Source organism: Nicotiana tabacum, chromosome 1 (assembly GCF_000715075.1).
Source record: "Nicotiana tabacum cultivar K326 chromosome 1, ASM71507v2, whole genome shotgun sequence".
In the NCBI taxonomy this organism is placed as follows: Eukaryota; Viridiplantae; Streptophyta; class Magnoliopsida; order Solanales; family Solanaceae; genus Nicotiana; species Nicotiana tabacum.
In genome coordinates, this window is record NC_134080.1 from 45,223,699 (window position 1) to 45,232,274 (window position 8,576).

Below are 8,576 nucleotides of genomic sequence, written 5' to 3' on the forward strand. Positions count from 1 at the left end.
AAGGAAGAATTAAACTGCATCTGGGTTTTGAAGAAATTGTTTAGGAGTAATAAACTGAAAGGAGAATACTCAAACTGCTCAATATATACTAGATGGCATCTACGGAGCTGATATTAACAAAGTAAACAAAATCTGGAGTGAATTAAGCAGTCAATCAAAATACATGGTTTATCAATATACTTTAACAGTTGTAACAAAATTATAATTTTCATTAGGGGAAAAACAGTACTGAATGCTAAGATCCTACGTCTTTTTTCTTGGATGGAATAGATGCGTAAATATAGGAGTTGCATTGATATGTGGCTATGGCATATGGAAAGAGGGCTGTGAGGCTGGCATTGTACAGTTGTGAGTTTGCAGTTTCATCAACAATGTTTTTTCATTGTTATTCCGGAGTAGTTATCTTTTGATTTTTTATCCGTGTAAAAATTGACTGATTATCATGTTTCTTTAAGTCAGTACTAGTCTTCATAGTCCAGCACTCAACGATGCGCGATGTTGTGTCTTATAATTCGTGTACAAGACTGAAACTAAAATTGGTGGGACACTCAGTTAAGAAACCCCTGGGAAAACTGCAATATTCTTTAGTGAACGGCAAAAGAACAGTTAGCTCTCTGCTCATCGCAAGGCTGTGTGGGATGTACAGATGATTCTCTTACAATATAGGTCGAATGTACACCCGTAAACTATTTTTATAGTTAAGTTTCCTTAATCGTAAAAACTATAGACAATTAGACGAAAAACGCAGATAACAAGGAGAGCAAGTACGTAAAAGATGAAAGAAAGCTAGAAAGCAGCTGGATGAAGATAATTTGTAATTTAATTAGTTGTTTTCAGCTAATCCAAACAGGCTTCAAAATAGTTGGTACGTGCATCACTCTTTTCCCCCTCGAGGCTTCAAAATATATTTCACTCTCCGTTTCTTCTTTTGTTCTTCTCCTTCTTCAGCAGTCTTGCAATTACTTACTATATGGTTGAAAACTTACATGTTTCAAAATAAATAAAAACTTATGCGATTCGGATTTCTCGTCAGTTTACTGGTGATATGCTCACAAGCGGATAGACGAAATGCTGCACAGAAAGATTTGGACTATATATCTTGAATTTCGGAAACAGAGCAGTTCTTGGTCGATTAAATTGCATTGTTTATTTTTATTTTAAGTTGGCCTTACAATAATAGTACGAGGAACCTTATACCTCGAGCTAAGATATTGATAGCCAACAAAAGTGGAGTGATGCGGTTTTATCACTGCCCAGAAGAAGTTCATGACGAGTCTCTGCATTCTGAATGGTGTGAAAAAGCTTTCTCAAAATTAACAAAAATGAGCCACTTACTAAAGCATGTGGACTTAGTTCCGAGTAAAGAAATTAAAATGTCACTTCTTATGACCCTGAATCACTTCATGGATGCGCCTCGCACCTGCCAAAGGCGACCCACTTCTTAGTAATTTGCTTGAGTGAAGAGACAAAAATAACTTGGGAGTAAGAAGCTTGAGGTCATGAAAGAAGGGCTTTATCAGATTAGGGATGTTTCGATGCGTGTTCACTCTTCTTCTTTACTAAACTATCTTTATGGCAGCATCTGGGATATTGTTTGTGGAGGACTTTATGCAATTGCACAAGAAGTTGAGTAAGACATTGAGCCTCTACCAGATTGGAAGATCCTGGCCACAATCAATGGTAGGATGTGATTGAGATGGATGTCATAGTGTCTTATCTATGTAAATAGTGGGTGCTAAAGTTATGTTGGTTCAAATCAATGCTGGCAGAGGCTGAGCTGAAGTTCTAGTTACGGTTCGTCAGAACCAGTAGCTTCCGCCAAATTATGTATTTGTGTTAATAAATCCAATTAATGTATATAAATAATTATCCAGAACCCATTAAACTGCATTTTTTAGAATCTAGAACCCATAAATTCAAATTTTGGATACGCTTACTTGAATATGCAGTCTTATTGAAATATAGCTATGGCTTGTGGAAAGAGGGCTTGGGAGAGATTGTTATTGTGATCAACAATAGTTTTTTATCATTGAGTTTATAGTTGTTAATCTCCAGATGCATAAACCTCTTTACCTGTATAAGGTAGGGGTAAACTGCGCATCCACTACCCTTTCTAGATCCACTTGTGAAATTACACTTGATATGTTGTTGTAGCATCTCCGGATGCATAAAAGTTACTCTCCAACAATTTTTTTGTTTTCTTGATGATTTCTCAAAGTTGTCATTCTTATCCATGTAATAGTGAGTACAAAAATAGTGTACAAATCCTCATAGTCAACCAAATATTTGATGAGCAATGTGTCTTATTGACATCATAGTTTTTAATGAAAGGCATTTTGTCTAAGTGGTGTTTCACCATACCTATGAACAAGACATAGAGTTGGGTTGTGTCATAAAAGTAATTAGACACAGTCGGCACGCCCAAATATACAAAGGCAAACAACTCAAGTTATTTACGTCATTGCGAAATCTGAATTAACAAATTTCCACTGAACTATGTATTTAACAAGCACTATAAAATTTACATATATTGACATAGAATCTTAAAGGTAACAACACAACATATTCGCAACAATACGAATGTTCCTATGAATGAAAAATTTTTGTTGATGAATTGGGCAGGGGCCGCGCAAACGCTGGCCCCGCTACCACAAATTATGACATAGGCTCGGCCACTTGGGCCGACCTTAGGCAAGCACCCCTACAAAGTGCAATGTAGGTCACCAACCTAGGCCATAGGTCTTATTGATCGCTCATTGACCCCGTCCAGGTAAGTATATTTCCTCGTAGCTCCTCCCTATGGTTTTATATCCCTCCAGCTCTTGGTTTTCCTTTGTGTCAGCCGATATGGGACATCGTGTGCCTAAACCATCTTCTCTTTAAAATTTGTTGTTAGTAGATGTTTGATTATTTCAAATTTTTGATTCTCATCCTTGAAATTCTACATAAACGTGTAACTGATGAAGTGGTTTTTCTTTCTTTCTTTCAATTTCAGAAAATACTCATATAAATAACAAAGAGAACAAATACGTAGAAGATGAAGGAAAGGAAGAATTAAACTGCATCTGGGTTTTGAAGAAATTGTTTAGGAGTAGTTAACTGAAAGGAGAATACTATGGTTTATCAGTATGCTTTAACAGTTGTAATAGGGTTATTATTAAACTCTTGCAAATAATTACATATAATCTTAAGACAAAAAACAGATAGTTATAATTCATCGTAGTTTTCTTAACTAGAAACTTCATTTAATTTTTTTCCATGATCTTCTCGTATTTTACCTAGAGCTAATTAAACATAAAAAGACTTAAACTTAATTGTTGGGGGAACTCAATTTGAGAACACCTCCAAAAATAAGCGTATGCCTCTGAATGCAGCACGCACACGGTATTCTTTAGTAAAAGGCGAAAGAATAGTTCGCTTTGTGCTTACTGCGTGGCTGCGTGAGATTACACACTCCTTGTAGCTGCCTTTTATATGTAGCAGCAAGTTTTGACTTTTTTTCTACTGTCGATGTGCGACTCATTCTTCTTCTTCACTCCCTTCACCATTCCTTCACTTACTATCCTATAGAATCGACTTTACTGTTCTGTATCCTTCCATGTTTGATTAATCTAATTTCAAGGCGTTAGAGTGGAATGAGTAAAGGAAAGATAATATCTTATTTAATGCTATTCTGCTTCTATAAATGCATTGGGTGAATTGATCAGAGTCTTTCTCAGCTGAGTCGCATTTTGAAGAAGCTAAGTCTTCTCAATTGAGAATGGATAAGCAGTCTCTAAATCCTTGTGTAACTGCTTCTGCAGAATGAGGGCCGTGTTTATATATACTTACTACCACAATGAAAAATGTCATCCTGTAGTACAAACACAGTTCTCCTCTATTTGCCCAGTTTGGTGTAGCTGGAGAAGTGATCGTCTTATCATTGGGCTCAAAAGTCAAAAGATGGGTTGTTTTAGAGGGTGTTTGGATTGACTTTTTAAGCTAGTCAAACTAGTTTTTAAGCTTTTTTAAAGCTTATTTGAGTGTTTGGCAAAATTTAAAAAGTGCTTGACTTTTAAGAAAAAAATAGATAACTATATAACAAAAAATGAATGTCACTTAAGCAGAAATTTCTTTTGTTGAAGACTTGGGTATGTAGGCTCGACCCCTTGGGCCAACCTTAGGCAGGCACCCCTCCAAAGTGCAATGGAGGTCACCAACCCCGGCCACGAGCCTTGTTGATTGCTCAATGACCTCGTCCAGGTAAGTATGTTTCACCGAAGCTCCTTGCCATGATTTTACTGCCCTTCAACTCGTTGTTCTTTGTGCCAGCCGATGAAGGACATCTAGTGCTTAATCTATCCCTCCTATATTTTCTCCGATCCGAAACAATTTACTGTGACTTGCAGACTGGTTATTTATTTCAATCTAAGATAAATGCTTTATCCATAAACACTATTATTATATCCACATTTAGTTTCCCTTAATCGTAAAACCCATAGCTTCCCTTTCTTTCCCTCAATTAAATGAAACGCGCAAATAAATAACAAAGAGAGCAAAAAAGTAAAAGAAGAAAGAAACCAAAATGAAACTAGATGGAGATTCATTCGGAATTTGAAAAAGTTATTTCAGCTAATTCAAACTGGCTCCATGTCCCACTTTAGTACTGAAAAGAAGTAAAACATAAGAAGTCTGAAACTAGAATTGTAGGGGGTTTCTCAATAAAGAGAACCCCTCCAAAAATAGGCGTATGCCACTAAATGCAGCGCGTACACGGTATTCTTTAGTAAAAGGCGAAAGAATAGTTCGCTTTGTGCTCACTGCGTGGCTGCGTGAATTTCTCCATTTGTTGTAGCTTTCTTTTTATATAAAACAGCATGTTCTCGATTACTCTTTCACTTACGATGTGGGACTCACTCCTTTTCCTCCGTTAGGTTTTATTCAACTTTGAGGCATTAGTTCTCCTTCTTCTTCTTCGGTCTCTTCACCATTCTTTCACTTAATGATATGTGAGTACGTGACAATATACATGCATGTTTCAAGTAGAAGCGACTTTGATTTGCTTTCCTTTCCTTCATCATTTGATTCGTTTAAACTCCAACTCGCTTCAGTTTCTTGGTGGCTGTGAAGAAATATATAAGCTCACAAACTTATTGCTGAAATGTCCTTAAAATGGGGTTGTACTACATATCTTGAAAATCCAATACAATGCAGGCTTAGTTTTTAAAGTTATCAAAAAGGACCCAATTGGAAGAATAAGAAAACAGAGCACCTGATTATTTGGAAAGGGGCTATTTTCGAGAAACCGTCAGCTCAAATATGAAAGATAATAAACATGTTTGATGCTTCTAAGTTTACTATCTTATCATTACATAAAATAAAGCTCCACAAAAAACAATTTTAAATTTGAAGAATTGGGAAGGGGCCGCGCGAACGCAAGCCCCCACTATCACAAATTATGACGTAGGCTCGGCCACTTGGGCCGACCTTAGATGGGCACCCCTCCAAAGTGCAAGGGAGGTCACCAACCTAGGCCATGGGTCTTGTTGATCATCCATTGACCCCGTCCAGGTAAGTATGTTTCCTTGAAGCTCTGTCCTATGGTTTTATATCCCTCCAGCTCCTGGTTTTCCTTTGTATTAGCCGATATGGGACATCTTGTGCCTAAGCTCTCCCTCCTATTTTTTCAAGTCATTTACTACTACAGAGTGGTTGTTTGTTTCAAATCTAAGATATGCTTACTTGAGATTTAACCACTGCTTCCCTTTCTTTGCCTCAATTTTAGAAAACACGCAGATAAGTAACAAAAATACGTAAAACAGGAAAGAAAGATAGAATGAACCTAAATGGAGATTAATCTGGATTTTGAATAAATTGTGTTTGAATTAGTAGTTAACTGAAAAGAGAAAATCAAAGTGCTCGCATCTTATGACATTTATGGAGAAGATATTAACAAAGTATGCAAAACAATCTATCAGAAGATTGGATTACTAGCAGGGTGTGCATTATCCGGATTAAATCAAAAAATCAAATTGAGACACCAAAAAAATTGTTATTTGGTTTTTGCTTTCATTTTGGATTAAAAATTTAAAAAAAAAATGGTTTTAAATTTTTTTAAAATAAAAATTGAAAAATCGAAAAATCAAATTATGTATGTTATATATATCTCTCTCTATATATATATATATGATGATTCCTTGAAACATGGACGTTAAAGGAATCAACTAGTATTAAGTATTTAAGTCATAGAGTGAATACGTTAAAATCCCTCGAAACTATCACCATTTTACGAGTATCATACACAAACTATTTGGTATTCCGTGTACCCCTAGACTATAAATCTCTTTAGATTAAAAACCTCCCAGTTGATTATGTGATAAAATATTTGGATAACTTGGTGAAAGTCTTGTGGGAGATGAAAGAAGTCTTAAAAAGAAGTACACCTTGCCATTTCTAACAGGCGTGGTTATGTGAATACTCAATAATTTATGTATGAACTCGCAAAATAGTGACAGTTTAGGAGGGTGTTAACCTATTCACTCAAGATTTTATTTCACGTTTACTGCTACTTGATGGAAAGAGTTTTTGGAGCGTGATGTTTACGCACTAGGCTATATTCTTCTGGTGGGTATTTTAATATGAGTTCATTTCATGGTAGTTTAGGAGGATTCAGTGAAATAACAATAGTTTAGATATAAATCCCCCAAAAAAAAGCGATAGTTTATGGGAATTTTAACATATTCACTCTAAATTATACCTACATTTTGTTTTGATTAATGATATTTAGGTGTGGAAGCTTATTTTTGTTGACTTGTTGCATAATGCTTTTATAGGAAATTACAACTATATGCGAGCATCTCATCAAATATGTATTACTCATAAAACTATGTAAGAGATTTGACATTACAACTCCTCATTTGTACTATTTATTCTTTTCGTGTTACCCAAATTTGTCAATTGATTGTATTAGATCCTTATTAAGGTGTATAACAAAACCAAATAACTGAAAAATCAAACAAAAGAAAAACTCAAACCAAACCAGGTTTACTTTAGTTCAAATTAGATTGCAATTTTTCAAAACCGAAAACCAAAAGATCAGATAATGAAAAACCGAATGTACTAAGTACTAATATATATATATATATATATATATATATATATATATATATATATACACACACAAGCCACAAGGTTAGAATAGCTAAAGTTATATAAACAGTTTATCAATATAGTTTTAAGACATAATTTATTCTTAAGTTTATACTCTGTATTGCTTCACCATTTAAACACGGAAAACATCATTTATGTAATACAAAAAGACTGGCACTAGAATTGTAGGGGGTTTCTTAATAAAGAGATCCCCTCCAAAAATAGGCGTATGCCACTAAATGCAGCGCGTGCCCACGGTATTCTTTAGTAAAAGGCGAAAGAATAGTTCACTTTGTGCTCACTGCGTGGCTGCGTGAGTTTTATGAGAGAACGTGCTTCCCATTTTATATTGTAACAATGTTTGGATTTACTCTTTCTTATCGATGTGGGAGTTGAACTTTATGAAATCCAGTCTCCTTCCTTGTTTTATCCATTTAAGATTTGATTCGTTTTCACTGTTTCGCTAATTGTGAAGTAAAGATGCGGAGAATCTGTTCTATAGATTGCGTTCAGTGTCTTGGTGAAGAATAAAAGCTCACCAACTGATTGATGAAATGCCGCACACAATTGTGTTGCGCAACCAGAGCTGGATGTGCATTTCGCTGGTAAGTGCAGGTGTAGGGCTGGGCATATATCGGGTATAACCGATAGCCCGAACCGATAAAAGCTTATTGGGGTATCGATATCGGGTTATTGGGTTAACAGTTCGCTAATGGTTTAATATTTTTTCATTATTGGGTTATCGGTTCGGGCCTCGGTTTGCCCAATTTCTTAACGGGTAAACCGATAACCCAATAAGAATTAGTACTATTTCAATTGTGTTTGGACAACTATTGAATTACTAATACTCTTGTTGCTCTTGCTACAATTAGACTCTGAAGAAAGACATTGATCCCCTGATTTATGGTTTGGCAGGAAACCAAAAAATAATTATTTATGTTCCTGTTAACTTCAAATATTAGTTGTGGCCAGAATGCAAAAATGGGTAGTATACTATATGTGAATTTTTCTCTTTTTTGCTTTACTCCGGTGAATTGTCTTTTTTTTCCTTAACTCTAGATTGAGTTATCTTATTAGGTAAACTGATAACCGAACCGATAATGGTTAATAACCGATAAGCGATATCTTATCGGTTCGGTTATCGGTTTATCATATTTGTAAACCGATAACCGATATGCAAAACCGATAATATTCACAACCGAACTGAACCGACCGATGCCCAACCCTATGCAGGTGTAGTACACTCTTTGTCTTCTCTTCAATTACATACCTATTATGGTTTTTTAAAATCACTAATTTTATAGATTTTTGTTTTCAAATAGAAATAGCCATGCATTATATTTTACTTGAGTTTTTGACTAAAATTGTCCCTTATTTATGGGAGTAGGTTTATTTTTGTCCTCCAAATATAACTCAGAGCATCTTTAATCTCTTAACTTTGCTAAAGC

At 35.3% G+C, this 8,576-nt stretch overlaps 5 non-coding genes and 1 pseudogene across 5 annotated transcripts; all 6 read right to left on the reverse strand.

The window, feature by feature from the left end:
- Positions 1 to 2,618: 2,618 nt before the first annotated feature.
- Positions 2,619 to 2,778, reverse strand: LOC142165283 (U1 spliceosomal RNA). The gene has a single exon (XR_012696140.1). It is a non-coding gene; the product is annotated as a U1 spliceosomal RNA (small nuclear RNA).
- A 544-nt stretch (positions 2,779 to 3,322) lies between these two features.
- Positions 3,323 to 3,438, reverse strand: LOC142164961 (U5 spliceosomal RNA). Its single transcript, XR_012696045.1, has one exon. It is a non-coding gene; the product is annotated as a U5 spliceosomal RNA (small nuclear RNA).
- A 685-nt stretch (positions 3,439 to 4,123) lies between these two features.
- Positions 4,124 to 4,250, reverse strand: LOC142165423 (U1 spliceosomal RNA; annotated as a pseudogene).
- A 442-nt stretch (positions 4,251 to 4,692) lies between these two features.
- LOC142164946 (U5 spliceosomal RNA) lies at positions 4,693 to 4,809 on the reverse strand. Its single transcript, XR_012696035.1, has one exon. It is a non-coding gene; the product is annotated as a U5 spliceosomal RNA (small nuclear RNA).
- A 588-nt stretch (positions 4,810 to 5,397) lies between these two features.
- Positions 5,398 to 5,558, reverse strand: LOC142165089 (U1 spliceosomal RNA). Its single transcript, XR_012696085.1, has one exon. It is a non-coding gene; the product is annotated as a U1 spliceosomal RNA (small nuclear RNA).
- A 1,762-nt stretch (positions 5,559 to 7,320) lies between these two features.
- LOC142164972 (U5 spliceosomal RNA) lies at positions 7,321 to 7,439 on the reverse strand. The gene has a single exon (XR_012696049.1). It is a non-coding gene; the product is annotated as a U5 spliceosomal RNA (small nuclear RNA).
- Positions 7,440 to 8,576: the final 1,137 nt, after the last annotated feature.